This window comes from Chrysemys picta, chromosome 3 (assembly GCF_011386835.1).
Source record: "Chrysemys picta bellii isolate R12L10 chromosome 3, ASM1138683v2, whole genome shotgun sequence".
Taxonomy (NCBI): domain Eukaryota; kingdom Metazoa; phylum Chordata; order Testudines; family Emydidae; genus Chrysemys; species Chrysemys picta.
Window position 1 is genome coordinate 149422306 of NC_088793.1, and position 27344 is coordinate 149449649.

At 40.9% G+C, this 27344-nt stretch overlaps 1 protein-coding gene across 6 annotated transcripts in view; it reads right to left on the reverse strand.

Moving 5' to 3' along the window:
• Nucleotides 1-27344, reverse strand: part of BTBD9 (BTB domain containing 9) — a 287268-nt gene that overhangs the window by 192640 nt on the left and 67284 nt on the right. The window lies entirely within an intron of this gene.

Here is a 27344-nt window from a genome sequence, read left to right on the forward strand (position 1 = left end):
TAAACAGAACAACATTTTTAAAAACAGGAGCTGAAAATTAGGCCCCTCAGTCCATTTTTAGGCACCTAAGAGTGGGATTTACAAGGGTACCTACGTGACTCAGGAGCATATGTCCCACTGTTTTGAAACTGCATACCCTGATGCTGGTGTATAGCCTGGTGAACGCATCACACATTTCTTCACTTGTGGGATTTTAATACATAGGAAGGTGGTGGTTGCAAATGCAGGATGGGCTATATGCTTATGAAATTTTTTTGTTAAGAGTCTGTGTTTTTCTCATAATAAGGATGCTAAAGAGGGCCTGTATTTGTGTTTTTTCAGCAAAGATGAACATTTTATGTGCAAAACTTCTCAGCAGTTAAGAAAACCTACATAAAATCTGAAATTCTATGAACAATTAGAAAACTAATTCAAGAAATAAATACAAAACATCCATATAATCAGTTTGAGACTATAAAATGGCAAGCAGAGAAATAACATGAAAATATAAAATTCAATTTAAATTTTTTTAAAATAGATTTATAAAATCTGATTTAAATACAGAATCATAATTTTTAAAAATCAACTACTTTAAATAAACTTCTGAAGGATATTAAGGCAAATAAGATTATTTTTAAAAAATCTTAGTAAAAATGTTCGTGCAAATAATAGACAGCCATGAGAGTAGATGGGATAGAAATCAAAGGGCTATTCATACTTGGGAGCATACACTAAACACCAACTGGAGTCAAGAAGAAATTATCCCCATAGATTATTGTAAAATGAGAAACTATGAATGACGTTTATGCTGTCTTCTGATGTGCATTCTATAGGTCACTGCCAGAGACAGGATATCTAACTAGACAGACAATTGTCATGGGGAAGCAACTATGAGGTTCCTGTGAAACAGACAATAACCCATCACCACTTTTAAGACAATACAGGACAATTTTATTAGAATAAAATTGCCTACAGATAGTTACACTGCATTCTAAAGAGTTAAGCTAGGCTTTGATCATACGGTTTTGCTCCTTTATATTAAAATAAAAGAACAGCAACTGGTAAGTTATTTGAATCCTATTTGCCCTGATACTGTCCAGATTACTTGCATTTCATGTCTTGCCAACGTCTTTACCGAGTAAACTCCAATCTTGGCAAGCGACTGGCGGGAGGGGAAGTGTGGGGTGGGTGAGGGGGAAAGAGGAAGACTTCATGCTGAAAATAATGAAAGTAACAAAGGAGCCATTTTACTGCTGCAAACTCTGACAATTTCCTCTTTGCATTAAAAAAAGATAATAAGTGTCAAGCCAGTTATTAAAGCATATGACAGCTTTTAGAAAAAAGACAGCATACCCAACTCTGCAGTTATTCAGCGTGGACACATGGGAAAAGAGCAAACAGTGTTTCTAACAGATTTCTCTGCATCAATGCCAATATAGTAACTAATATGAAAATGTTATTACTGTACTTTAATTCTTCTTCCAGCCTTTTTAATAGAATTTTTCCCTAATTGATTCTGAGAAGCTACTTTGTGGACAAGCAGAAGTGTTTTTAAAAGATTTGGCATTAAGGACAAGACATGAGGTTAAATCAAGCTGTGACAACTTTTCAGACCCTCAAAAACAGTTACACTGCTCATGGCATACTCTTGGGACTCAGTTGCAGTCAATGTAGCAAAGCACTATTTTTAAACTATGGAATGTGCCCCTCTGGGGAAATGCCAACCCATCTTGAGGAAGATGTTCCTCTGCTGCTCTAATGTTTTGGGTTGAACAACAATTACAATCACTCCCACTCAACCCCAAAGTCAGGAGAGGAAATAGTGGCAGCAAGACTATGATGGCTTCAAGAGATGGTACTAGAGACTCATTTCTCTCACCAAACTCCATCATTATCAAGTTCTGTTGCAAGGGAGGGAAGAAAGAGAAAATAGAGGTACTCCGCCAGCCTCTTTAGCAGAAGGGTTTATAGAAAAGCCAATTAGAGGAATTTCCATTTCCTTTGATAACAAGGCTCCACAGATTTCATCCCAAATTTTATGTTGCTATTGAAAATCTGGGCTAGCTTTTCCAGTGCAACTGGACAAAAAATAATAATAAAAAAAAAAAACACACCACACCACCTTCAGAAGCATCAGCAAGTCAAATTCTTCATATGAACTTACATACAGCCTCTATATCACAATGAGGGAGAGGAGTTAGAACATAAAAATTTAATGGGGTTGCCATCCATTGGAGAAAAGTTTGCTATCATTAAAAAAGGACAGTTAATCTGAGTTTTAAAAAATGGTTATATAAAAAAATTGACATATTTTAAATAGATAGCATACCGGGACACAGAGTGAGAGAGAGAGAGAGCACATGCATGTGCATTTTTAAGTTAAGGGTTTTTCTGTACCCCTGTTCCCTGTTTAGAAGGCTCTTTGGGCAAGCATAAGAGAAACACAAAACAACATATTTAAGGCCCACCTTCTCTCCCTTCCCTTTTTCCTCTGCACACAACTATCTGTGCTGCTTGTTTAGTTTCAGCTCTGCTGCTGCTGTTTCCAGTGAACATCCTCCTTCAGGGCTTGGGGAAAGATGTGCATTATCTACAAAATGGTGAAAGTGGATATTCGCAAAGGACTAGCAAACACACAAAGTAAACAAAATGATGAAAGAAAAAATAAAACTGTTCACATCTATTTCACTTCATAAGGTTTATTTGTAACAACAGGCAGGTGCAAAGTTTTCAGATGGAAATGTGATTTTTTTTTTTTAGTTGATTGTATACCTTTAATTAAAAGCAGGGAAAACTGGATGATGGACATATACTCACCTTACCCCTCCCCCCCCGCCCCTTTAGACATATAATTCATATATCTAGAGAAAGAGAGTAATTGGTGAAGTGCTTCAACAGCTACAGGTCAATGCTTATTCTCTAGACAAAAAGAATCCAAAGAAGCTAAACTAATTTGGTTGTGTCTTGTGGGGAGGAGGCAGGACTGCAATCCAAAGACATTTTCAGCATGGAAAAGCACCACATTAGTCACCAGTTAGTCACAGAAAGAACTGGAAAAGTCATACCGTATAATGAATAGGCCTGGGAGTTAATCCTAATAAAGAAGACTAGAGAGTATATGTGAATCATATCATGAATGCTCAGGTAGACTCAGTGGGGAAGGGGGGAGACAGCAGCAAGAGAGCGGCCGCCAATCTGGCGTGGTCATGAAAACGGCTAATGCAATCCTAGGATGCATCAGGCGAGGTATTTCCAATAGAGACATGGAAATGTTAGTACCATTATACAAGGCACTGGTGAGACCTCATCTGGAATACTGTGTGCAATTCTGGTCTCCTATGTTTAAGAATAATGAATTCAAACTGGAACAGGTGCAGACAATGGCTATAGGATGATCAGAGGAATGGAAAACCTCCCTTATGAGAGGAGACAAAGAGCTTGGCTTGTTTAGCCTAACCAAAAGAAGGCTGACGGGAGAGAAGATTACATCAGAGGGATAAACACCAGGGAGGGAGAGGAGTTATTTTAGTTAAGGGCCAGTATTGGCACAAGAACAAATATATATATAAACTGGCCATCAACAAGTTTAGGCTTGAAAGTAGATGAAGAGGAGTGAGGTTCTGGAACAGCCTTCCAAGGGGAGCAGTGGGGGCAAAAAACCTAACTGGCTTCAAGACTGAGCTTGATAAGTTTATGGAGAGGTGGTATGATTAGACAGTGTGATGCTCTGTACCTCGGGGGAACACCCTATACCCCCAAGTTCATCTTTATAAAATGATTGTGTGGTATCTAATGCAAAGTTTGTCATGTTGGATGTCTTTCGAAGGCTCATGATGCACCGAGCATTGTTGTTATAGTAATTGTTACAATAATGTTATCGGTTATAATTTCATGTATGTAGTTATGAGGCCGAAAACGTATCCTCATGGCTTAAAATAAGCTCAGGCAAAAACTCTCCAAGAGCAGAGAGATAGTTCACCCCTCATCAGGGCAGATATGGGACAAACTCAGCCCAGCCTCACAGGAACAAAAGACGCAAGCCTAGGCAGCAACAAAAGAATCTGTTAGACTCTCGAGGGAGTCACCCCTCTTCCTTTGGTCACTTTGGAACTGCAATGAGGTAATGCTCACCTGACTCTGAAGGGGGGGGGAGGCAAAGCCAAGAGAGTAGAAAGGACATGATAAAATGGAAAGACATTTGCCATGCTCTCTCTCTCTTCCACCTACATCTACAGACACCACCACCACCAAGTGACTGAAGTGCTGATGAAAGGGGAGAGCCTGGCTGAAGAGCAACCTGCCAGCCTGGGGTGAGAAGCATCTAAGTTTGCAAGGCCATTGAAAGTGTTAAGATCAGCTTAGAATGTGTTTTGCTTTTATTTCATTTGACCAAATCTGACTTGTTATGCTTTGTTCTTATAATCACTTAAAATCTATCTTTATAGTTAATAAATCTTTTTGTTTATTCTCCCTGAAGCGGTACGTTTGGTTTGAAGCGTGACAGAGACTCTCCTTGGGATACCAAGCCTGGTACATATCAATTTCTTTATTAAATTGACGAACTCATATAAGCTTGCAGTGTCCAGCGGGCATAACTGGACATTGCAAGATGGAGGTTCCCAGGGTTGTGTCTTGGACAGGAGATATTGGCTAGTGTCATTTGGCTTCAAGTAGCCGGGAGCAGCTTGCACGCCAGAGGCTGTGTGTGAACAGCCCAGAAGTGGGGTTCTCACAGCAGATCAGGGTAAGGCTGGCTCCCAGAGTCAAGGATTGGAGTGACCTAGAAGATCACTGGTCCAGATAACACCAGAGGGGAATGTCACAGACAGATGTGGCCAATCTGTAGCTGTTAGTAGTGAATATTTCCCCAATGGCCAGTGATGGGACACTAGATGGAGAATGCTCTGAATTACCACAGATAATTCTTTCCCAGGTGTCTGGCCGAAATGCTCAGGGTTCACCTCACTGGTGTATGTGAGGTTGGGAAGGAATTTCCCCCGGGTCAGATTGGCAGAGACCCTGGGGGATTTTCACCTTCCTCTGCAGCATGGGTCATGGGTCATTTGCAGGTTTAAACTAGTGTAAATGGTAGATTCTCTGTAAATCATGTCTTTAAATCATGATTTGAGGGCTTCAGTAACTCACCCAGAGGTTATGAGTCTATTACAGTACTGGGTGAGTAAGGTTTTGGGGCCTGCAATGTGCAGAAGGTCATATTAAATGATCATGATGGTCGCCTTCTGGGCTTGAAGTCTATGGGTCTATGAGAAAGGTGGAAAATCATAACAATGGTAATGTCTCTGGGTTAAAGAGTTATTAAAGAACTAAAAAGCCCTTTACCTGTGTTTTTCCTGATAGGGTTTTTCATATAATACTTAATGGAGGCAGTTAAAAAAACCTTTGATTTTGATATACCTTATGCACAAACCTCCAGCTACTGTGGAACATTAATTTCAATGTGCAGGCTGGGATGATGCTCTAACAGTTCTGTATGCCAAGGGCTGCTTTTAACTACAAGCATATTTTTTCATGTGGGGCATCTAGTATAATGTTGAGAGAAAAACTTACATTTTTAATGTTATGGCAGACTCCATGCACACAGTTATCTGTTGGAGAGAGCTATTGGACACTTGTACATTCAAGGGCCCCCTTTTCTGTAGGCTACCCTTTAACTCAGTCCCTTCATTGTGAAACTTTTTCTCTAAGCCAGCTTTGAAACCACTGTCAATGCCTCTCTACAGACCAGGAGGGACAGGGTGTAAGTCGTTTTCACACCATAGTTGATATATAGCAGGCTGGAAAATGGTAGCCAGGAAGTTGAACCCAGATCTCCTGCATGACAGTGCAACATACTGTTGTTCTATACCATCAACTTTAGATATCCCCTTCTTCTTCAGTAAACACTTACATTACCAGTGGTCCTTTTTATTTTCCTTGATCTAGCTTTGATCTGTTTTAAAGTTCATGACTGGCAAGATGTCTTCAGCTACTAGTTTACAAAACCTTCTGTATCCAAAATTCAGGAATTCTTTTCAGCCATAATTCACTTTGGAATAAATTCATTGTCTACCAACAACTCTTTCCAGCATTTAAAAATCTCTTCTCATTTCTACAATAAGAAAACTTGACATAGAACTTTGATATGTCAAGACACGAGGTCTTGGGACATGTGATGAAACAGAACTTTAAAATTTCCACTGTAATAATTTTGTGCCTTTTATCTATATTTGTAACACAAATTACACAGAAACATAAACTAAATGAGGTATTTTCTCTCTCTAGGCTTCTGGTGTCCTGCAGTGTAACTGTTTCATTTAAAGATCTGAAAAATCTATCACTGATTTCAGAAAAGAAATCAAGATTGCAGATAGCACTAAATATGATGACCTAGTCATCTGATAGATTAAGGATCAGAATAAAATAGTTAAATGCCAATTATGATGTAAACTCATTTGTTGCACTATGGATTCTACTCTACTGGCTACACAATAATAAGGTACCTTTTCAAATAACATCAAACACTTGAAACAACAACAAATAGATCTAAATACAAAGGGAGAATTTCCTTGAACTTCAGGGGAAAGGGTGTGTCTTTCAATCACACATGCTGGATCCAGAACCATTGTCCAGATTTTTATTTTTTAACTATTCTACTCAATTTCTAATACTGTGTCCATTTTCTGTGGTATTTAAAACCCACTAATCTCTCCTAGGCTCTTCTGCGGGACACCGACTGGATAGTCCCTTTCCCAATTCCTTTTTCCAAAGGGGACAAATTGGGGAATGGAGAGGTACAAGGTATGCTGTCAATCCATCAATCAAGTAGCAGCTTAGAGGAGATAAGAGTCAACCTACCCTTACCTAAATCTAGAGGTGGATGTGCCATACATGCATTTACTGTGAACTGATTAGTCTTCTAAATTGCTTCTGTTTGGTAGGGAAAATTGTAACTAAGGAAGTGGCTCCTGCAGACCTGTAGAGATGGAAATACTTGTGAGATCACCTTAGGAGCTTTACAGGGAAACTACTTGGCTGGTAGAGCTCCTAAGATCTAGTAGAAGAGTCTCTACTGCTGTAGAGTGGAAAATCACTGAAAAATGCCCATAACAGTCTCCAGCCGCAGAAGTGCTAAGGTGGGCAGGCCACTGCTAACATCCTCCTAAAGGGTATGGAGGAAAGAACTGTGTTCAAGCAGTGTCTAGGCAGATAGTTCCAACTAACGGAATTTATTTATGCTGTTTGCTATTTTCTGAAAGCCAACTGAACATCAAAGTCTTGGACACTCACGCCCTTTCTTTAAATGTACATTTAGATGCCCTTTTCATTTTTCTTTCTTTTTATAAGTAGGAAATTCCATAAAAAACTGCTAAGCATTCAAAAGAAATAAAATGTACAAGTTAAGTTTGCATGAGCTACCTTAACTCCACCTCCTTTTGTGTATACATTACAATAGAGCCTTTAATTACATGATTCCATATTGTTTCTCAAGTGCGAATCATATCAAAAACTTTTTAGATATAAATGAGTAGCATATGCCATGAAAGTACTTCTTATTCCCATAGAGAAAAAATATGTTAAAGTTGAAAGTTTGTATCAATAACTTAAGGGTTAAATACATTACAGGTATGTTTTAGTCATTCCAAAATCAAGCATTACAAATTCAGGAAATTCAGAATGAAGGTTATACTTAATAGAAATGAAGAATTAAGGCACCCAAACAACATTAAACTCTGTCCTGTATTAATGTCATGCAATAACTATGCAATTATGATTAAGGCAGTAGTTCTCAAGTTATTAATAATTGTGAGCCGCATATGCAGCCCACAATGTGTTACCTGGGCTGCAGGTTGAGAATCACAGCACACCTCCATACCTCCCCACCCCACACCGCTATGCCCAGCGCCCCCAGCCCAGAGACCCCCTCCACAGAGTCGGGCCAGGAGCAGAGCCCTGGTGGCGTGGCTGGATGGCAGGGACCCCAGAACCCATTGTGCAAGGTCGGGCGGCAGCCCCGACCTGACGCCGACGCCAAACCCGATCCTGACGCCCACTGAGTGGGGCCAGGAAGCAGCCCCAACTCTGGATCTTGCTGTGTGGGGGCCGGACGACAGCCCTGACCTGATACCGCCACCAACCCTGACAGCTGCTGTGTGGGGCCCGGCGGCAGCCCTGTCCCCGACCCCGGACCTTGGTGTGTGGGGCCGGGTGACAGCCCTGACCCCAGACTCTGCCGTGCAGCAGCTCTGATCCTGACCCTGTGGTGGGGGGCCGGCGGCAGCCCTGACCCCGGGCCCTGCTGTGTGGCAACCCCGGCCCTGGACCCTGCCACCCTTTAGCATATAGCTGTGTGCTAATTGGGCCTCATGCAGCCTGTGGGCCACAGGTTGAGAACCATTGGATTAAGGTATAATAATGCTTATAGCCCAGACCCCTCAACCCCCATATTTTAGCTCTTATAGTATCCCTATATGAATAGTGGGAATTTCCTTAGTTTTTAAAAAATAATTTAAAATATCTTACATGAACACCAAACAAGAAACTGAAAGAGAATGTTACCATGCAATATTTTTAGTAATAGGATGATATGTAGTATCACCCTTAAATATTTTTTTTCGAGCTTTAAACAGCAGATTCAATGAAGCACTGCAAAGTTGCCAGAGTGTCTCAGCCAGATAAACTGGATTTACAGCTGCTTTGCATTGTCAGTGCTGTGGAAGGCAGCTGAAGCATCTGGCAAATGTGGCCCTTAATATTAATTTACTTATAGCTATAAATGGCCATGTTAATTGGCACAATGTGAAGAGAGAACCCAATCCCCAATATGTTTGTTCTTTATGGGTTTCCCCTGCACATCTGTCCCAGCTCCCCCACCACTGCCATCTCAATGCACAGTGGAGCCAAGCAGGGCCGGCTTTAGGAAGTGCAGGGCGCAATTCGACGGGGCCCCAGCAGGGATGACTCATTTGGCGGCACTCCAGGTCTTCGCTCTGGGTCTTCCGCGGCACTGAAGGACCCGCCGCCGAAGACCTGGTAGGGAACCACCCGTGAGTACATCTCCCCCCGCATCCGACCCCCACCCATGTCCTGCCCCCCTCAGAAACTGCAACCCATCAACCCCCCCCCCCCCCCGCTCCTGGTCCCCTGACCACCCCCTTCTCAAGACCACCCCACCCTAACTGCCCCCCAGGACCCCACCCCCTCCCCAACTCGCCCTGCTCCCTGTCCCCTGACTGCCCCAACCCCATCCACCACCATCCCGACAGACCCCCGGAACTCCCACGCCTACACAACCCCCCCTCTTCCCCGCCCCCCCCAGAACCTCTGCCCGATCCAACCCCCCCCACCTGCTCCCTGTCCCCGGGACTCCCTGCCCTGCCTTATCCAAACTCCCCTCTGCCCTCCCCCCCACCCCACCCCCCCCCGGCCAGAGCCCAGGCTGCACCACCCGTCCGGGGCCGGAGCCGTGCCACCCGGAGCCACGCCGCCCGGCCAGAGTTGGGGCCGCGCCGGAGCTGCGCCGGAGCCGCGCCGTGGGTCTGGAGGCGCTCGGCCGGGGACGGGGCTGGAGGGAGCTGCTCGGCCGGAGCCAGACTGGGCCATGCCACGCCTCCCTGGAACCCTCCTCACACACACACCCCCGCCCCAGATTACCTGCCGCTGCTTGTTTCCAGGCTTCTCACGCGAACATCTGATTCGCGGGAAGCAGGGGATGGGGAGGAGAAGGGGGGCGGAGCGTTCAAGGGAGAAAGGGGAGATGAGCTGGGGCCAGGGGCGGGGCGGACAGCTGCCAGAGCTTGGGAACCAGCCCCAGCTCACCACTGGGCGTGGGGCCCTCTTAGGCGCGGGGCCCGTTTCAGGGGAATCGGGGGAATCGGCCTAAAGCCGGCCCTGGAGCCAAGGTAGTAGGACCACAGAGAGCCTTCCAAGCACTGATAGTCAAATTAGTACGTGGACTCCGAATCTTTAAATGGCAGAGCCAGTTGGGCCAAGTAATCTACCAGTGAGTAGTCTTGATACATGTCCAATTTTCCTCATGACTGATTCATTACAACCAATAGAAATGTTGCACACAAATTAATTGTACTGAAAGGGTGGTGATCATTACCTCTGATGTCATAATGGTCCCATTTAAGAGTTACTTGAACCGGTCTGTAGCCTATATAACCAAAGCAATTATATACAACAATAATTAATAACTTAGTTTAATTACAACCAATTTTTTTCAAATATAGCCTATGTGTACAATTTCAATTAACATTAACTATATGGAAAGTTTTAAGACTCTGCCTTATTGTTTTAAGATCATTTGGACCAAAGAAAAGACTGACAGATGCTAAATTACTTAAAGGACAATTTTAACTAAATGATTACTTAGGGACTAACAAATGTACTTGTAAAATCTCAGACAATTCATTCTGTACCCAGTGTAAGTGTTGTAAGTATGGGCAGGAATACAGTATTTTTCATACAAATAAGAGGTTGTATCACTGCTTTCAGTGCAAATTAGAGCTCAATCTTAAACCTGGAGTTGTGCTCAGTGCCTCCGTAATAAGAAGTACAAAGTAAATTTCATTACCCAAAGTTTTGGGAGTGAAGCCCCACTCAAAGGAAATTATATCAGTCATGTCCCCCTACAGTCCCTTTATGCATTGAAGGCCTACTCATATTAATTTATAGATCTTCTGCATTTCCCCTCGCCCCCCAAAAGGGTGCATCCCACACTTTGGGAAATGCTGTACTAAACCATACTTATACAACATGATAGACAAACAAAACAAAATAGCAGTGAAAACTTGGTGGCTTACATAGGCTAGTTCAGAGCTAAATTAGCTTGAACATTAACTTCCTTAGGCCCTGAACTGGAATACTGCAGGGGCACTGCTGGTTGAAAAGAAAACATACAGTAAATAGATGAATGCTGACTGAACTATTATAATACCAGACAGATAAGAGAACTTATCATGTAAAATGACTATGTCAATAAACGTATACTACAGCATTATAATAATGAATGTAATATAATTAAATAATGAAAACAGACAGACATTACAAAATACTACACAAATGTACTTAAAGCTGAAGAAAACATACATGAAGTTATATTGTATTATTTAAGAACAGTATGTGAAGATACAATTGACGATTGTCTTGTAATTTTTTTAATGTATACATTCAGAGGGGCTTGAATGCTTGTACATTTCAAGCACAGCGTTTTTCAGGATGAACAATTAAACATAGAAACAATACTTAAACGTAATATTATCCCTTACCAAAAACTACCACCACCTGCTAGTTTTCCTTTCTTGTTACCACTTCAGTACCTGTGTATCCTATATCATTTCAGTCCTGATTAAAACATAAAAATGTCTTTAGGACATTTTACGTCCTAATTTACCGCTTAATTTAGTCTTATCGGTCAAACACTGCTAACACTGCATCTCTTAAACAGAACAATCTTATCTATTATCACACACCAAAAACCACATTAAAAGGAACCTTACACTTCTGACAGATGATTGTAAAAGCAAGGAAATTTACAGTTAAGGAAGAAATACATCATACATCCTCCCAAAACCTAATCACAATGGGTTGCCTTAAGAGAACCATTACAGTGATGTTCCCTTGTGCCTACATATGGGAGGACATATGGCAAGTTTCACTCTTACCTTTGCTTTTATTGTTTTCTCTCCTGATTCTGCTTAGCATTCTTTTAACATAAGGGTAAAGAAACACAAAAGGTCATGCTGCAGTGCCCTGAACTCCTTGATGGGTGAGGAGGCTGCACCTTCATTGCTAAACAATGACCCCCTGCAGTAAATTAAAGAGTGACATTGATTGGCTCCAAAGGGAGTTTCAGTAAAGGAGAACTTGAAAAACAGATAATGGTTACCATGTGGGGTCTTGAGAGTAGGGCAAATGAGGAGTCCCTGAGAATTCTGATGGGGAGAGGAAAGGCATCTACTGGTATGGGTGAGGTCATACCAAAGGTTTCAGCAAATGGGATAATAAAGCCATAGAGCACAGATTAAATAACCTCATTTGGAAACTAATATGTAATTTGGAGATCAAAGATTGGCTGGAGAGGCTAGAGGATAGCAGGGGAAAGAGCATATGTACTTGGACCTTTAAGAAGATTTATGTTGGGGAGCAAGTTACTGTAAGTAATTTCTTTAAACTTACAAAAAGTAGTATTATTTTTACCTCCATGAAGGAGAGCATGCAGTTAGCCCACACAACAGGGTAGATAAAAATCATTTTTTTTTAAATAAAAAACATCGGATTATTTTTATTTAAATTGGATTTATTTGATAAAATGCTTTTTTGAGGGAAAAAACCTATCTAAAGATAGTTTTAATTAAGATATATATCTTTGAGCTATAATGTCTCATCATGGAATAGGGATTATAAATTCTAATTCTATAGTATGAGATAATATCTTCATATAATGTTTAAGAAAAGTTTTGTAGATGAGACCCAATAGTTCATGGATTAGGGACCCAATCTTCTGGGGTTCCAGGGGCTTCTGTATAGATTATTTAGGTTAATTTTTCTATCTACCCAATGGGACTCAGTGCTCAGTCTAGAACAGAGGTGGACAAACTATGGCCCACAGGCCACATCCGGCCTGCGGGACCTTAGCCCCCGGCCCCTCCCCTGCGCCACCGGCACAATGATCTGGGTGGCGGGGCTGCAGAGCTGCAGCCTGTGCCGGTGCTCTGGGCAGCGCAGCTGTAGCACTGCCAGCCACCAGTGCTCCAGGCAGCGCGGTAAGGGGGCAGGGAGCAGTGGGTTTGGATAGAGGGCTGGGGAGTTCTGAGGGTGGTGGTCAGGGGGCGGGAGTGTGGATAGGGGCGGGGCAGTCAGAGGGTGGGGAACAGGGTGATTGAATGGGGGCAGGAGTCCCCAGGGGGCAGTCAGGAAGGAGGGGGAGGGTTGGATGGGGCGGCGGGGGGCAGTCAGGGGCAGTAGGGGACAGGGAGAAGGGGTGGTTCGATGGGGCAGGGGTCTCAGAGGGCAGTCAGGAATGAGAGGAGGGGTTGAATGGGGCGGCGGGGGGCAGTCAGGGATGGAGGTTCCAGGGGTGGTCAGGGGACGGAGGGGTTGGATGGGGCAGGAATCCGGTGGGGGGGGGGAGCGGGGGCTGTCAGGGGACAAGATGCAGGGAGGTTTGGATAGGAGACGGGGGCTGGGCCAAGCCTGGCTGTTTGGGAAGGCATAGCCTCCCCTAACCGGCCCTCCATACAATTTCCGAAACCCGATACAGCCCTCAGGCCAAAAAGTTTATCTGCCCCTGGTCTAGAAGATACCATCAGAGATGCTTAGTTTTGCAGTTCTCAAACTGTGGATTTGTGTCTCCAGAAATAACATGCTTGTTAACAGCAAAAATATTTTAAATAAATAAATAATATATAGAGGTGAGAAATAACAGACCTCAACCTTACTGTCCCTCTGCAAATTTGTGTACACATAGTCAGTACCTTACCTCTCTCTACAAGTGCAAAGTTTCAAAAAGTTCAATGAACAGAAGATTGTTGTGGTCGGAATAGATCTGGACAAGGAGAAGAAGTCTGGAGATAAATGTGAGAAGGGAGGGACAGGCAGCAGAAACAAAAGTTAAACTGTTTGAGCAGCATATTCCAGAAGTCTTGAGATCTTTCTGAGTGTAGCCTTCATTGATTTGAGATGTACCATATCATTCTCTGACTAGAAAGGAAAACCTATAATGGCAGCAAACCGTAAAAGAGACCCAGTTTTGAAATATTTTAATGAAGTTCCTCTACCTGTGGGTAAGGCACGCATGTGTGCAAAATGCAAACAGTGCAACCAAGAAATGCAAGGCCTGGTTTCCCGAATGAAACAACATCATGAGAAGTGTTCCTTCTCAGGAGGAAGCTGCTTTGAAGATGATGAAAGGAACATGTCTGAACATGCTGGATTTTCAGGTTGGTAAACTTTTTTATTTCATACTTCTTTCTTAAGGACTACCTGTCTTCCTTCTGGACTATTCTTGAATTCTCATATTTGAGCCAAAAATATAGTTGTTATTCTATGGTACTATCATTTTAGATGCAGTTGTGATAAAAAATAAATAGCTGAAATAGGCAGATCTTCCTTTTACAATTTCACTTTTAAAATAGAACTGAGTGTCAGTGAAAGCAATGAGTAATACTAAATGATCAGTATGGTAATAATAATTAAATAACTGCATTGACTAATTTTGTTTAGAAGAATCCATCCTCAACATATAGGATTCTGAAGACTATCCACCTTCAAGATCACCATAATTTTCTATAGTTTCAGAGTTATCTGCCACTGACAGTGTTTCAGTCACATCATGTATGTCACATAGCCATAGTATATCACCTGTAGCAAAAAGAAAAAAAAAAATCTCCATCATCCAGAAACAACCATAGATAAGTTTGTGATAAGAACCAGCAGATTACAAAAGGAGGTAATTGATGAAAAAATTGCCCGGTTTGCTTATGCAACAAACTCTCCTTTCCGTATGATTGAGAACCCACACTTCATTAACATGGTTTAGTCATTAAGACCAAGATACAGTCCACCCAACAGAGCAGATGTCACAGACAAATTGCTGGATAAAGTGTATGAAAGAAGTCGAAGAGTGTGCAAAAGGTCTAGACGGTAAAATTGTTAACCTGAGTCTTGATGGGTGGAGCAATGTCCACAATGATCCTGTTGTATGTGCTTCTGTGACAACAGAAGGAGGGAATGTCTTCCTTACAGAAACAATTGATACATCAGGAAATGCACACAAAGAAGAATACTTACAAGTAGCAGCAGTAAAAGCTATAACAAACCGTGAAAAAAAATTCAAATGTCTAGTACGCAGCTTGGTCACAGACAATGCTGCAAATGTATCCAAGATGAGAAGAAATTTAGGAGAGAGTGAAGAGAATCCCAAGCTAATAACATATGGTTGCAGTGCTCATTTGATGCACCTCCTAGCCAAAGACTTCAGTGTTCCAGAAATAAAGGCTAATGTTGCTGAAATTGCAAAATACTTCCATAACAACCACTTTGCAGCAACTGCTCTGAAAAAAGTGGGAGGAACCAAACTAATTCTCCCACAAGACGTGCGATGGAACTCAGTAGTGGACAGTTTTGAGCACTATATCAAGAACTGGCCTAATCTGATGACAGTTTGTGAACAAAATCGTGAAAAAATAGATGGCACTGTCACAGCCAAAGTTCTCAACATTGAGCTTAAAAGAAATGTTGAACACATTCTGTGTGCCTTGAAGCCTATTTCTATAGCCTTGAACAAAATGCAGGGAAACAGCTATTTTATTGCTGACACTGTTGAAATCTGGAAGGAACTGAGTGAGATCTTAAAAAGATAAATATGCAATAACAGAGTTAAATTACAAGCATTAAAAAAAAAAACATTACAAGCATTAAAGCATTAAAAAATATTCTCAATACTCAGTACCAGGGTCAAACCTGAACTGCTGAAGAAGAGGAGTTGGCTGTGACATGGACATCCAGCAATCATCACTCCATAATGCCAACTATAATAAACTTCAGAGCTAAGGGTGAACCATTCATTTGCTGATGATGTTTTAAAGGAAGTCACACCAGTGAACTAGTGGAAGTCACTTAAACACTTGGATTCAGAGACTGCTGAAGTGATAATCTCACTTTTAAACAGCAGTAGCTTCTTCTGCCAGTGTAGAAAGAATATCTTCTTCCTTTGGACTAATTCATTCCAAATTGAGAAATCATTTGGGACCTGAAAAAGCAGGAAAGCTTGTTTTTCTTTTCCAGATTATGAACCAACAGGAAAATGAAGGTGAAGACGACTGAGTTAGCTACAGAAGCAAAGATTTTAAGTTTCTCATATTGACTTAGTTGACATACTCAATTTAATTTTTGTTTTTTTTTTAATATTTAATTTAACTATTTTAGTTAAAACAATTTTAACAAAAACAAGCCTGATTTTAAAAAACTTTAATGTTTAACTAAATTCAAAAATTCATATGCTTGTTTTGTTATAATATTATCTGTTTGCTGTTGAAGAAAAAAATCCAGAATACATAACGTTGTGGTTTTAGTTAAATAAAATAATTTACATGTCTGTCTGGTGATGTTCTTCTCCTAATACAGCATGTCAAGAAAATCCTACAAATATTAATGATTAACCTGTTGAATTGAAGATAGTTCACCTCCCAATGACTTCATAAATATCTGCTTCAATTACCTTTGGTAAATGAAATAACCAAACAATCATTCATTTTCTGATATAGCTGTAAAACTAATTTGAGAAGTTTTCCAAATAAATCACTTTAAAAATGTATAGTATGTACCTTCTAAAAAGGAAACCTACATCTATCTCTGAGTTGTGAAGAATATATATTAAGGTTAATAACAACCAAAAAGAATGCACTTTTATGTAGAAATCCATGATTAAATTGAGTCTTCCTGACTAGTGATTAAATCAATTTGATTTAAATCAAATCCACCCTGCCACATTATAATTAATGGTCCCACACAAATAAGCATCTTAAAGATGTAACATTCCTATTGGCTAAGGACTCATCTACAAATATGACATCTGTCAAAAATAAAAATTTTAATACTATAGTTATGATCTCCTGAAAACAGGATATTGTAATAGGAAGTGCTGACACAACGTTAACTTACTGCATTTCAAATACCAATACAGTGGTCTTAGCTGGCTTCTCTATCACTTGTTTTATTTCACAGGGTAAATTCAGACATTTGAAAACTACACAGTAAACTGCATTTGTACACCTTTTTTATCTGGAATCTGTAACATATACAGCAGCAGCGTTGATGAGGTCTCTAGGCTCTAATGCTGAAGTTACACATTTTGTGACTGAAGAGGACAAATAAAGAACCACCATTGTTGGACAAGGCAACACTTTATTGCCCTTATTTGGTAGTTACACTAACTTTGATATTTCAGTCAACATAGCATTTACTTCTGCTCCACAGAAGGAGCATATAGATCAAAAATGTCTACAATACTGCTTTGCAAAACTAAAATGTAGCTAGAAGGGAGGAAGGGAATCTGCAGTTAATCAACCTCTTCCTGAAATGGCACCTGACAGTCCACCGAAACAGAATTAGTTAGCAACATAGCAAGGCCTTGGGAAAAGTGAAGGGGGAAGGAAGAGAATAATTTATTCAATCAGAAAAAGCTTATTTAAAAAAAAAAATTCAAAACATGTTTAACTTCAAACTTTTTACCCAAATAACTGCTCATTAAGAATGAATACAGAACTAAACCACCAAGATTGGCTATAGCATTTTAAGTTTAATTAACCACATTACTTAATGCTAAAAACAATGCTAACAGTGTATCATTTTGATCTAGTTAAATAAAGGATTATACACAGTTCAGTAAATTATACAACATTAAACATTTAAGTAACTTGCAATGAAGCCATTACTGTCATTCAAATAAGTTTCCACAGTTAAAGGCCGCATGTTTTGTATGAACTGATTTGGCATTACAAGAATATAAATCCTTTATCTGCTTAGTGAGAACATGGAATGAAGAGAGAATTTCTGTTCTTGAGTGAGAAGAGGTTTGCAGTTGCACAGCACACTCTAGTGGCCAAAGGTATTCAAAATAACGAAGATCTCTGAAGTAAAATTAATAATTTGTTCACATTCAGACTGTGAAAATATTTTATTATTTCTATTAAAGTAGTACCCCAAATGTGCTAGGTGCTTTTCAAACAGACAGGAAGATACCCTCCCTGCAATGCACCTTTTCTAACCATTTCAATACCAAATTCTCAACATCAGCTTTTTTTTGTTGGTGGTGGTTTACTAATTTTTAAAAATATATTTTAAACCATTTTTGCTATTTTCTACCAGGGTGAGTACAGCTTCTTTTCAAACTCAGCATAAATGGCGGAGTAGAAAGGATTTGTGTTATTAGAGTTCACGTTCCTTTTCTTCATAAAGCACAAAGCACATGTACAAAAACCTCACTGAACCACGTGAAGACAGCCAAGATTATGAAATGGTATGTTTCCTTCTGACCCACACACACACAGCACTATGAATGAGCTTAGAGGCGATGAATAAGGAATTGGACACAAATAGATAACCAACTTCAGCCTTGTAATATGATGCATGATATTCTGTACGTATATACATATATAAAATAGTTATTTCCGTTAATCTGCTTGAAAATGCTTTGAGCTATGGAAAGAAGTTTAATTATAAAACAAATTCAATTTGTTTTAAAGATTATAATTTTTCTTTATTAAAAAAAATCATGCTATTGTTGCTGTACACACATGATACACAACAATTGTTTGCCTCATTTGGCAACAGAGAGATATGACACTGGAAGAAAAAAAAGTGCATTTTCTAATTTCTGCAAGAGTCCAAGAGAGGTATCTATTTATCTTCAAATAAAGCCTTGCCTCTTTTTTTTTTTTAAAAAAAGATAGATTTTCAACAGGTGTGCCTCATCTCTGTCATGAAGCTTCCCCATTAAAGATCAGGGCCATACTGATAAAAGCCCACATGTGGTTTTATATGCAAGACCAAACCTCAGTGGCACAATTATGAAATAAATTAAGTCTTGTTTCTTTCAGTCTTTAATTCTACTGCTCTTGAAAATAAGTCTAATATACCTACACAAAACAGAACACACATCACCAGTCTATTATATTCTGCGCTAATTTATTAAATAACAACCCAAATCTGTTAATTTGATTAAAGTTTATGGGTCAAAAGTTCTCATTTATGGTATAATTTTAGCTCAACACTGCAAAATTGTACTTGGCTGAACAAAGCAACTTTTCTGATGGGCAAACAAAATATTAGTTTTTATTATGACCATAGTGTAAGAGGGGGGAAGTAGATTTTATACCTGGACTGGGAGGAGTTGCAAGCACTTTGGAGGGCAGGATTAGAATTCAAAATGATCTTAGGGTGACCAGATATCCCGATTGTGTAGGGACAGTCACGATATTTGGGGCTTTTTCGTATATAGGCTGCTATTACCTCCCACCCCGTCCCGATTTTTCACACTTGCTGTCTGGTCACCCTAAATGATCTTGACAAATTGGAGAATTGGTCTGAAATCAACAAAATGAAATTCAACAACAGAAAGTTTAAAGTACTTCACTTAGGAAGGCAAAATCAAACGCACAACTACAAAATGGGGAATAACTGGCTAGGTGGTAGTACTGCTGAAAAAAATCTGTGAATTATAGTGAATCACGAACTGAATATGAGTCAACAATGTGATCCAGCTGCGAGGAAGGCTAGTATCATTCTGGGGTGTATTAACAGGATTGTCATATGTAGGACGTGGAAGGTAATGGTCCCGCTCTACTAGGCACTGGTAAGGCCTCAGCTGGAGTACTGTGTCCAGTTCTGGGGACCATACTTTAGGAAAGGTGTAGGTAAACTGAAGAGAGTCCAGAAGAAAGCAACAAAAATAATAAAAGGTTTAGAAAACCTGATCTATGCATAAGTTTAAAAAAAAATTGACATGTTTAGTCTTGAGAAAAGACAGCAGTGGTGGGGACCTAATAACAGCCTTCAAAATATGTTAAAAGCGGTTATAAAGAACATGGTGATCGATTGTTTTTGATGTCCACCCATGTTAGGACAAGAAGGAATGGGCTTAATCTGCAGCAAGGAAGATGTAGGTTAGATACTATGAAAAACTTCCTAGCTATAAAGATAGTTAAGCTCTGGAATAGGATTCCACAGGAGATGGTGGAATCTCTGTCATTGGAGGGTTTTAAGAACAAGTTAGAAGGCCTAAATATATGTGGTCCTGCGTCAATGCAGGGGGTCGACTCGATAACCTCTCGAGGTCCTTTCTAGCCCTTCATTCCTATGATTGTATTATTCTATGATTTTTTTGCTTCCCTCTATTTCCATAGTGGAGAATGTGGATTCTCCTGTGCTTCAGAGTTCTCATTCCTCATATAAGAAAATAAATAGACTAAACAATAAACTGACAGCAGACAATGGAGTATATCAGTTGCTAATGGACATCTAGGATGCTGAGCAACTATCTTGTGCACAGCATTCAAGATTATTATGTAAAAAATCACAGCTCACTATGGTTCTGGAGATGCATTTTAATTCTTAAACAAATGTTGTCTACAGCATGCACCCAACTAAAGGTCAAAGCAGCAAGTTTTGTAGAATGCATTTTAATGTTCAGGAGACTGGCAGAATTTGCTGGAAACTATTTTGAGATTAAGGTTTTTTGACTGTGATAATTTCAACATTTGATCTTAATTTTGTCAGTTAAAAATATCCTCCAACTTCCCCCCCCCCACAGACTTTAATATCAGAAGACTTGAAAGCACTACAGATTCAACGACTCAGCAATTCTAAATTGTTACTAGCACCATCCACCTTTTGATTATCACAATGTTTAGGAATATATTCTTTTGACAAAATAAAAACTAAGCATCTGACAATCCTTTCTGGAAAAATAGTAGGCTTTGTAATGTACTTATCTTTATTAGCAATTATTTTACAGATATTATGCTGAAATATTGAATTTCTCAAGATAGTGGATCTCTTCTAAACAAACTTTTTCAACATCCTTTCCCCTCCTTATTAACTGTTATGATTTTGTATTCTATTGTACTTTCAAATGGTCTTAACATGCAATTTATGAGTCTTCCTTCCTGTCTGAAGTCTCACTTTTCAAAGAGACTTAACATTCATCTTTATTACTTGATCTTTTATCCTTTCTAATATAGATATTAACTGTGTATACACTGGGATGAAGTTCGCATGAAATTGCTATCTCTATAACTTGCATTATCAAAATAGATATTTTTAAAGGGTTAGTGTATGTGGTACCTGATTAATTAAATTCTCAACATTCTCAATTTTTTCTTAATTTTGTTAAGTAGACTTTTTGGGAAGTGTTTTAGATTAACGTACTGTAACGGGTAAAACAAATTATTCATTTCACTTCTAAAGGGCCTTTGTTTAGTCTTCCTGAGAATATATTGAAAGCCTTATACATTCATTATGCTCTCACTGTACATAATGCTCATACATATAGACTATTCTGCATTCACCATAAAAATCACTCTCTCTTGCCAGAAACAACTGGGGGGGGGGGGGGGTGTCAAGAAAAAGAATCAATCATTTATGCCAAAATCTTGGGATATTTTAACTGTATCATCTTTTCTGTAAAACAGTGGTTCTCAACCAGGGGTACACATACCCCTGGGGGGTACACATACCCCTGGGGGGTACAGAGGTCTTCCAGGGGGTATATCAACTCATCAAGATATTTGCCTCATTTTACAACAGGCTATATAAAAAGCACTAGCAAAGTCAGTAAAAACTAAAATTTCATACAATGACTTGTTTATGCTGCTCTATATACTATACACTTAAATGTAAGCACAATATTTATATTCCAATTGATTTATTTTATAATTATATGGTAAAAATGAGAAAGTAAGCAATTTTTCAGTATTAATGTGCTCCGACACTTTTGTAGGTTTATGCCTGATTTTGTAAGCAAGTAGTTTTTAAGTGAGGTGAAACTTGGGGGTACGCAAGGTAAATCAGACTCCTGAAAAGGTTACAGTAGTCTGAAAAGGTTAAGAGCAACTGCATGTAAAACACGATATGTTGCCTTTGGAATAGGAACATTGGTTTAAACCTCGCTACTAGACTAAACCACACTACATGGGCCAGCAACCAGTCAATGCACGACGCATTTAACTCCATTTGTCTGCTTATCAATGAGAGAAGTAACCATTTATATTTCACAAATTGATATTCTACAGTAGTTTTATAAATGGAATAAATAACATTTTTATTCCATTTATCTTCCAAAATACCTTCGAGTGAACGTATGCTTGGCCCTGTGCAGGTGCAGCCTTCTGTTCCCTTGCATCATAACAAAAGGCCAGGGACCGACACAGTCCTTGCTCTCAGGATTACAAGGACTATATGTAGGGCCCTACAAAATTCATGGTCCATTTTGGTCAATGTCACCACAGCCATAGGATTTTTGAAATAGTAAGTTTCATGATTTCAGCTATTTAAATCTGAAATATCAAGGTGTTGTAACTGTAGGGATCCTGATCCAAAAGGAGTTGTTGGGAGGTCGCAAGGTTATTGTGTGTGGGGGAGGGGGTTGTGATACTGCTACCCTTACTTCTGTGCTGCTGCAGGCGGCAGCGCTGCCTTCAGAGCTGGGCAGCTGGAAAGCGGCGGCTGCTGGCCAGGAGCCCAGTTCTGAAGGCAGAGCCGCCGCCCACAGCGGCGCAGAACTAAGGATTGCATAGAATGGTATTGCCACCCTTACTTCTGCGTTGCTGCCTGCAGAGCTGGGCCCTGAGTCAGCAGCCACCACTTTCCCGCCACCCAGCTCTGAAGGCAGCAGTGCAGAAGGGTGGTATGGTATGGTACTGACACTCTTACTTCTGTACTGCTGCTGGCGGGGCACTGCCTTCAGAGCTGGGCACCCGGTGAACAGCCACTGCTCTCCAGCTGCCCAGCTCTCCAGACAGTTCAGAAGTATGGATGGCAATACCATGACTCCCCCTGAAATAACCTTGCAACCCCCCTGCAACTCCCTTTTGGGTCAGGACCCCCAATTTGAGAAATGCTGGTCTCACCCATGAAATCTGTATAGTATAGGGTAAAAGCACACATAAAAACAGATTTCATGGGGGAAGACTGGATTTCACGGTCTGTGACGCATTTTTCATGGCCAGAATTTGGTAGGACCCTAACTATATGGATGTTACCACCAACAGGGACTGAAGTGAGTGAAAGAGAGGCAAGATGGCTAACCCTACTGCTTCCCACCTCATCAGCTAGTGAAGCGCCCTACAGATCCAGGAAACATTTTTTCAGTGTTCTTGCAGCACAATGGTTCCTAAATCTCCTATTGAGACATTTATAGGCAATCACAAATGCAAGACTATGCCTTTAAGGGTTCAGTCATACCTTTATTTATTCATTTTAATCTTATTAGCAAGTAAATTATTATCACATACACATTCACTTTTGCTGCAGAAATTCACTGTATGCGTACACAATTTACAAACCGTAACAAGTCTTGTGACTCTTCCGTAGTCCCATTATATACATTCTGTATTATTGTGTAGTCTAAAAAATTCCACAGATTACTCCTGCTTGCAGAGATGCTCTTAAAGTATTTTAATAGGAACAAGAACTTGAAATAGCAGCATGTGATGTCTCAGAAGTCAACATAATATTATATTTACTCACACATCTTTTCCCTACTATCAAACAAATGGATATGTTACATATGAACTGTCAGAACAACAAAAACGGCATCAGTTCTCATGTCTAAACAGCTCTAAAATGGGAATGCAAGCATAATGTGACAGTGATGCATATTTTAGTATAACACTGAAAGAGTAGCAATTTTTTAATTTGCCATACTCATTTCTAATCAATAAGCAAGCGGTATAAACACAACAGCTTTTATAGTCTTACCCCCTATACTCCTTTCCATGTGACAACGCATATGGCCCAAGTTCAGCAGAAAACAGAAAGGTGTCAAAGAAAAGAGATAGAAACCCTTTCCCGAGCCCTTAATGAGGTCTCCAGAGCCAAAGGCAAACCAATAACAAATTGTACTTTCTACATAGTGGGGGGAAAAAAGGAAAGAAAAAATTAGAGCTAGAGAACCCTGGAGCATGTCATCTGAAATTAATTGAACTTAGCCATGCCAAGAAAACATTGGTAATAAACCCTTCCCACCTAAATTAAGTTTTTACACCATGAGAAAAATCAAAATTTATGGCAGTAATTTCATCTAGGTTTTTCAAAAAGTGCTTGCTGATTTTCTTGCACTCAGTAGAAAAATCCCAAAGGAGCAATGCAGTCAGCAATAAGGCAGACTTCTAAAAAGATACCATTTAATTTCTCACTCCTCCCCTTGCACTATTACCACTATCCCACTTCTTTTTAGCTGACTATTAACTCTCTCACTGCAATATGCTTTCGGCAAGTTTCCAGTCCCATAAAAACTATAACCTGTATGGACTAACAGTTCAAAAAGAAACTATATCTTTGCAGGTTCATCAATCATTCCTGTTATTCCATGCACAGCCAAGTGATGCTAGATCTCGGATTAATTTGGGATTAACAAAAGGTGTCATAGACCAAAGGCAGAGACTGTAGAACATTCTGTCCCAACATGGGGTAGAGGACAACCTTCTGTAGAACATCATCTGACACCAGATTTCATAACTGTTTGTTCCTTACATGCTACAGAAACAAAATCATTGATATTTCTCAGTTCTCTACTTCCGCATCTTCATTTCATTTTTTCTGTCTTGCTTCACCTTTGTTTCCTACTTACACAATCTAGCAACCCATACTTATCACTCTTCTATTTATTACATAGTTTTTTAGCCTTCTTTTATTTGAGCACTAAAAGTGAGTCTCCTTGTTTTGACTTGCTTTACCTTAGTCTCAAGCAAGTCGGTATCTTTGTACCTCCATTTTTCCCATCTGCAAAATGGGGATAAAAACCAGTTACATACCTTTTCGTAACTGTTGTTCTTCGAGATGTGTTGCTCATGTCCATTCCATTCTAGGTGTGTGCACGCCCACATGCACAGTCATTGAAGATTTTTGCCTTAGCGGTATCCCTAGGGTCGGTTATGGCGCTCCCTTGAGTGCCGTGCTCATGCGCTGGTATATTAGGTGCCGCTGACCCTATGCCCTCTCAGTTCCTTCTTGCCAACAACTCAGACAGATAGGTAGGAGGGCGGGTAATGGAATGAACATGAGCAACACATCTCGAACAATAGTTACAAAAAGGTAGGTAACCATTTTTTCTTCAAGTGCTTGCTCATGTTGATTCCATTCTCGGTGACTCATAGGCAGTATTTCTGAAAGTGGGCTCAGAGTTCACAGCCGAGCAGCTTGCACCACAGCGGTACCAAAGCCAGCATCGTCCCGGGCCTGCTGGGTAAGTGCGTAATGGGTTGTGTGGATGGACACTCCTCAGCACCTCAGATAAGCGGCCACTGGTGCTATGCACGTCATAAACACTCTTGGGGCTAACAAGAGACCAAAGGGCAGAGCCGTGAATTGGAAATGGCGGTGGCCCAAAACAAAACAGAGGAAATGCTTCTGCCCTGAGAAAATGGAAATATGGAAATATGCATCCTTTAAGTCGAGGGCAGCGTACCAGTCTCCCAGATCCAGGGAAGGAATAATGGAGGCCAGAGAGACCATGCAAAACGTCAACTTTTTCAGAGACTTCTTGTGGCGGCGCAGGTCCAGAATGGGTCAGAGGCCCCCTTTTGCTTTTGGGATTAGGAAACAGTGGGAGTAGAACCCTTTCCCCTTCAAATCTGGAGGGACCTCCTCTACCACAGGCATAGGAGGTTCTTGACCTTTTGAATGAATAGTTGCTCATGAGAAGGGTCCCTGAAGAGGGACAGGGGAAGAGGGTGAAAGGGAGGGTCGACCACGAACTACAGGATGTAGATTGCAGATATTATGTCGAGAACCCAACGGTCCAAGGTCAGCCACAACCAGGCTGACCAGAAGGGGTGCAAGGCAGTTGAAGAAAGAGCAGGGGAAGTGGATCCTAGGAAGTAACTGGGGCACCATCCTCGGGAGCACCCTCCGAGAACTAGGCTGGGCAGATGAACAGGAAGATGAAGGGTGACGCCATTTAAATCCTTTGTCTCTGTCCTTCTTCCTGTAGGAGCTGGACCGGGGGACACCCCAGGACCTTGATGGAGGTGGAGGGGAATGGAATGGCTTTTTAGCCTGCTTATGGGTGTGTAGGCCCAAGGAACGGAGGGTGGCATGGGAGTCTTTAAGGCCGTCGAGCCGTGCATCGGTCAGCTCCAAAAAAGACCCCTGCTCCCTCAAACAGGAAGTCCTGAAGGGTAGTCTGTATCTCCTGGGACAGCCCGGAGGGCTGTAATCAGGAGCTGTGCCTCATGACCACCCTGGATGCCGAGTCTATAGCATCCCAGGCCTTCTGGAGGGTCCCTCTCACCATCGCTTTGCCCTCTTACACCAAGGTGGCAAACTACTGGGCTCGGTCCTGTGGAAGGCCTCCTTGAACTTGCTGATGGAGTCCCACAGGTTGAAGTTGTATCTGCCTAGTTGGACCTGATGGTTAGACATCTGAAATTGCAGGCTGGCTGTTGAATAAATTTTTCTGCCAAACAAGTCCAGCCTCTTGGCATCTTTATTTTTCGGTGTGCCGCTCACCTGGCCCTTTCGTTGACAGCGGACACAACCAGGGATCTTGCTGGAGGATGGGTATACAGGTACTCAAATCCCTTTGCCGGCACATAGTACTTCTTCTTTTCCACCTTCTTGGAGGTAGGTGGAATGGAAGAGGGGGTCTGCCACACAGACTTAGCAATTTTTAGGACCCCGGGACAGGGTGGAGGAGGGTATGACATTAAAGAGGTTGTCTGACCAGCCCACTTCCCTAACTAATTTCCTTAATATTTTAAAGTTTTGTTTGTCCTTTTGAAATCAAGGACCTCAGTTGCAGACTTATTTTCATTTATCCTTCCATTTAGTTTAAACTGAATTAACTCATCATTCAAACCAAGGACTGTCCTCTTCAACCAATTCTTCTATGAGGTTCTCACTACTTACCAATAATAAATCTAAAGTGGCTTCACCTCTTGTTGGTTCAGTGACTATTTGGTGAAAAAAAATCCGTCAGCTGTCACATCCAGAAATATCTGGGCCCTACCACCATTAGTAGCCTTTGCCCTACAATCTATATCTGGGAAATTAAAGTCTTCCACAATCACATAACTCCCAGCAGAATTTATTGCATTAAAATATTAAAGAAATCTCTATCCAGATCCAAATGGGATCCTGGGGTTGTGCAGAAGACCCCAAGCACTATCCCACTGGAGCCTCTGTTACCCTTCTTCCCCAAAGTGATTTTGACCCAAACAGATTCCGTTTTAGCCATCCCATCGGTTCTAATTTCTTTACACTCTACCTTGTTATTAATATACAATGCTGCTCCACCACCTAAACCTTTATTTCTGTCTTTCCTGAACAGTACATACCTTCAATAGCTGTATTCCAGTCATGACTAATATGCCACCATTTTTCGTTATCCCTATAATATCTATTTTCACTTCTTGCACTAGTAATTCTAGTTCCTCCACTTTGTTACCCAGTCATTTTACTGTCAGCGTCGCCTACCTGACTGTCACTATCAACTATACTGACAATATCTTTCCTCTTGTTGTTCATTCTCCTACCCTCTGTTGTTCCTTTCTCCATTGCTGTATCCTAATCAGTTGTGCCAACCTCCATTCCAGAAGTTTATTTCCCTCCCTACTCAGGTGCAGTCCATCCCATAAGGATGC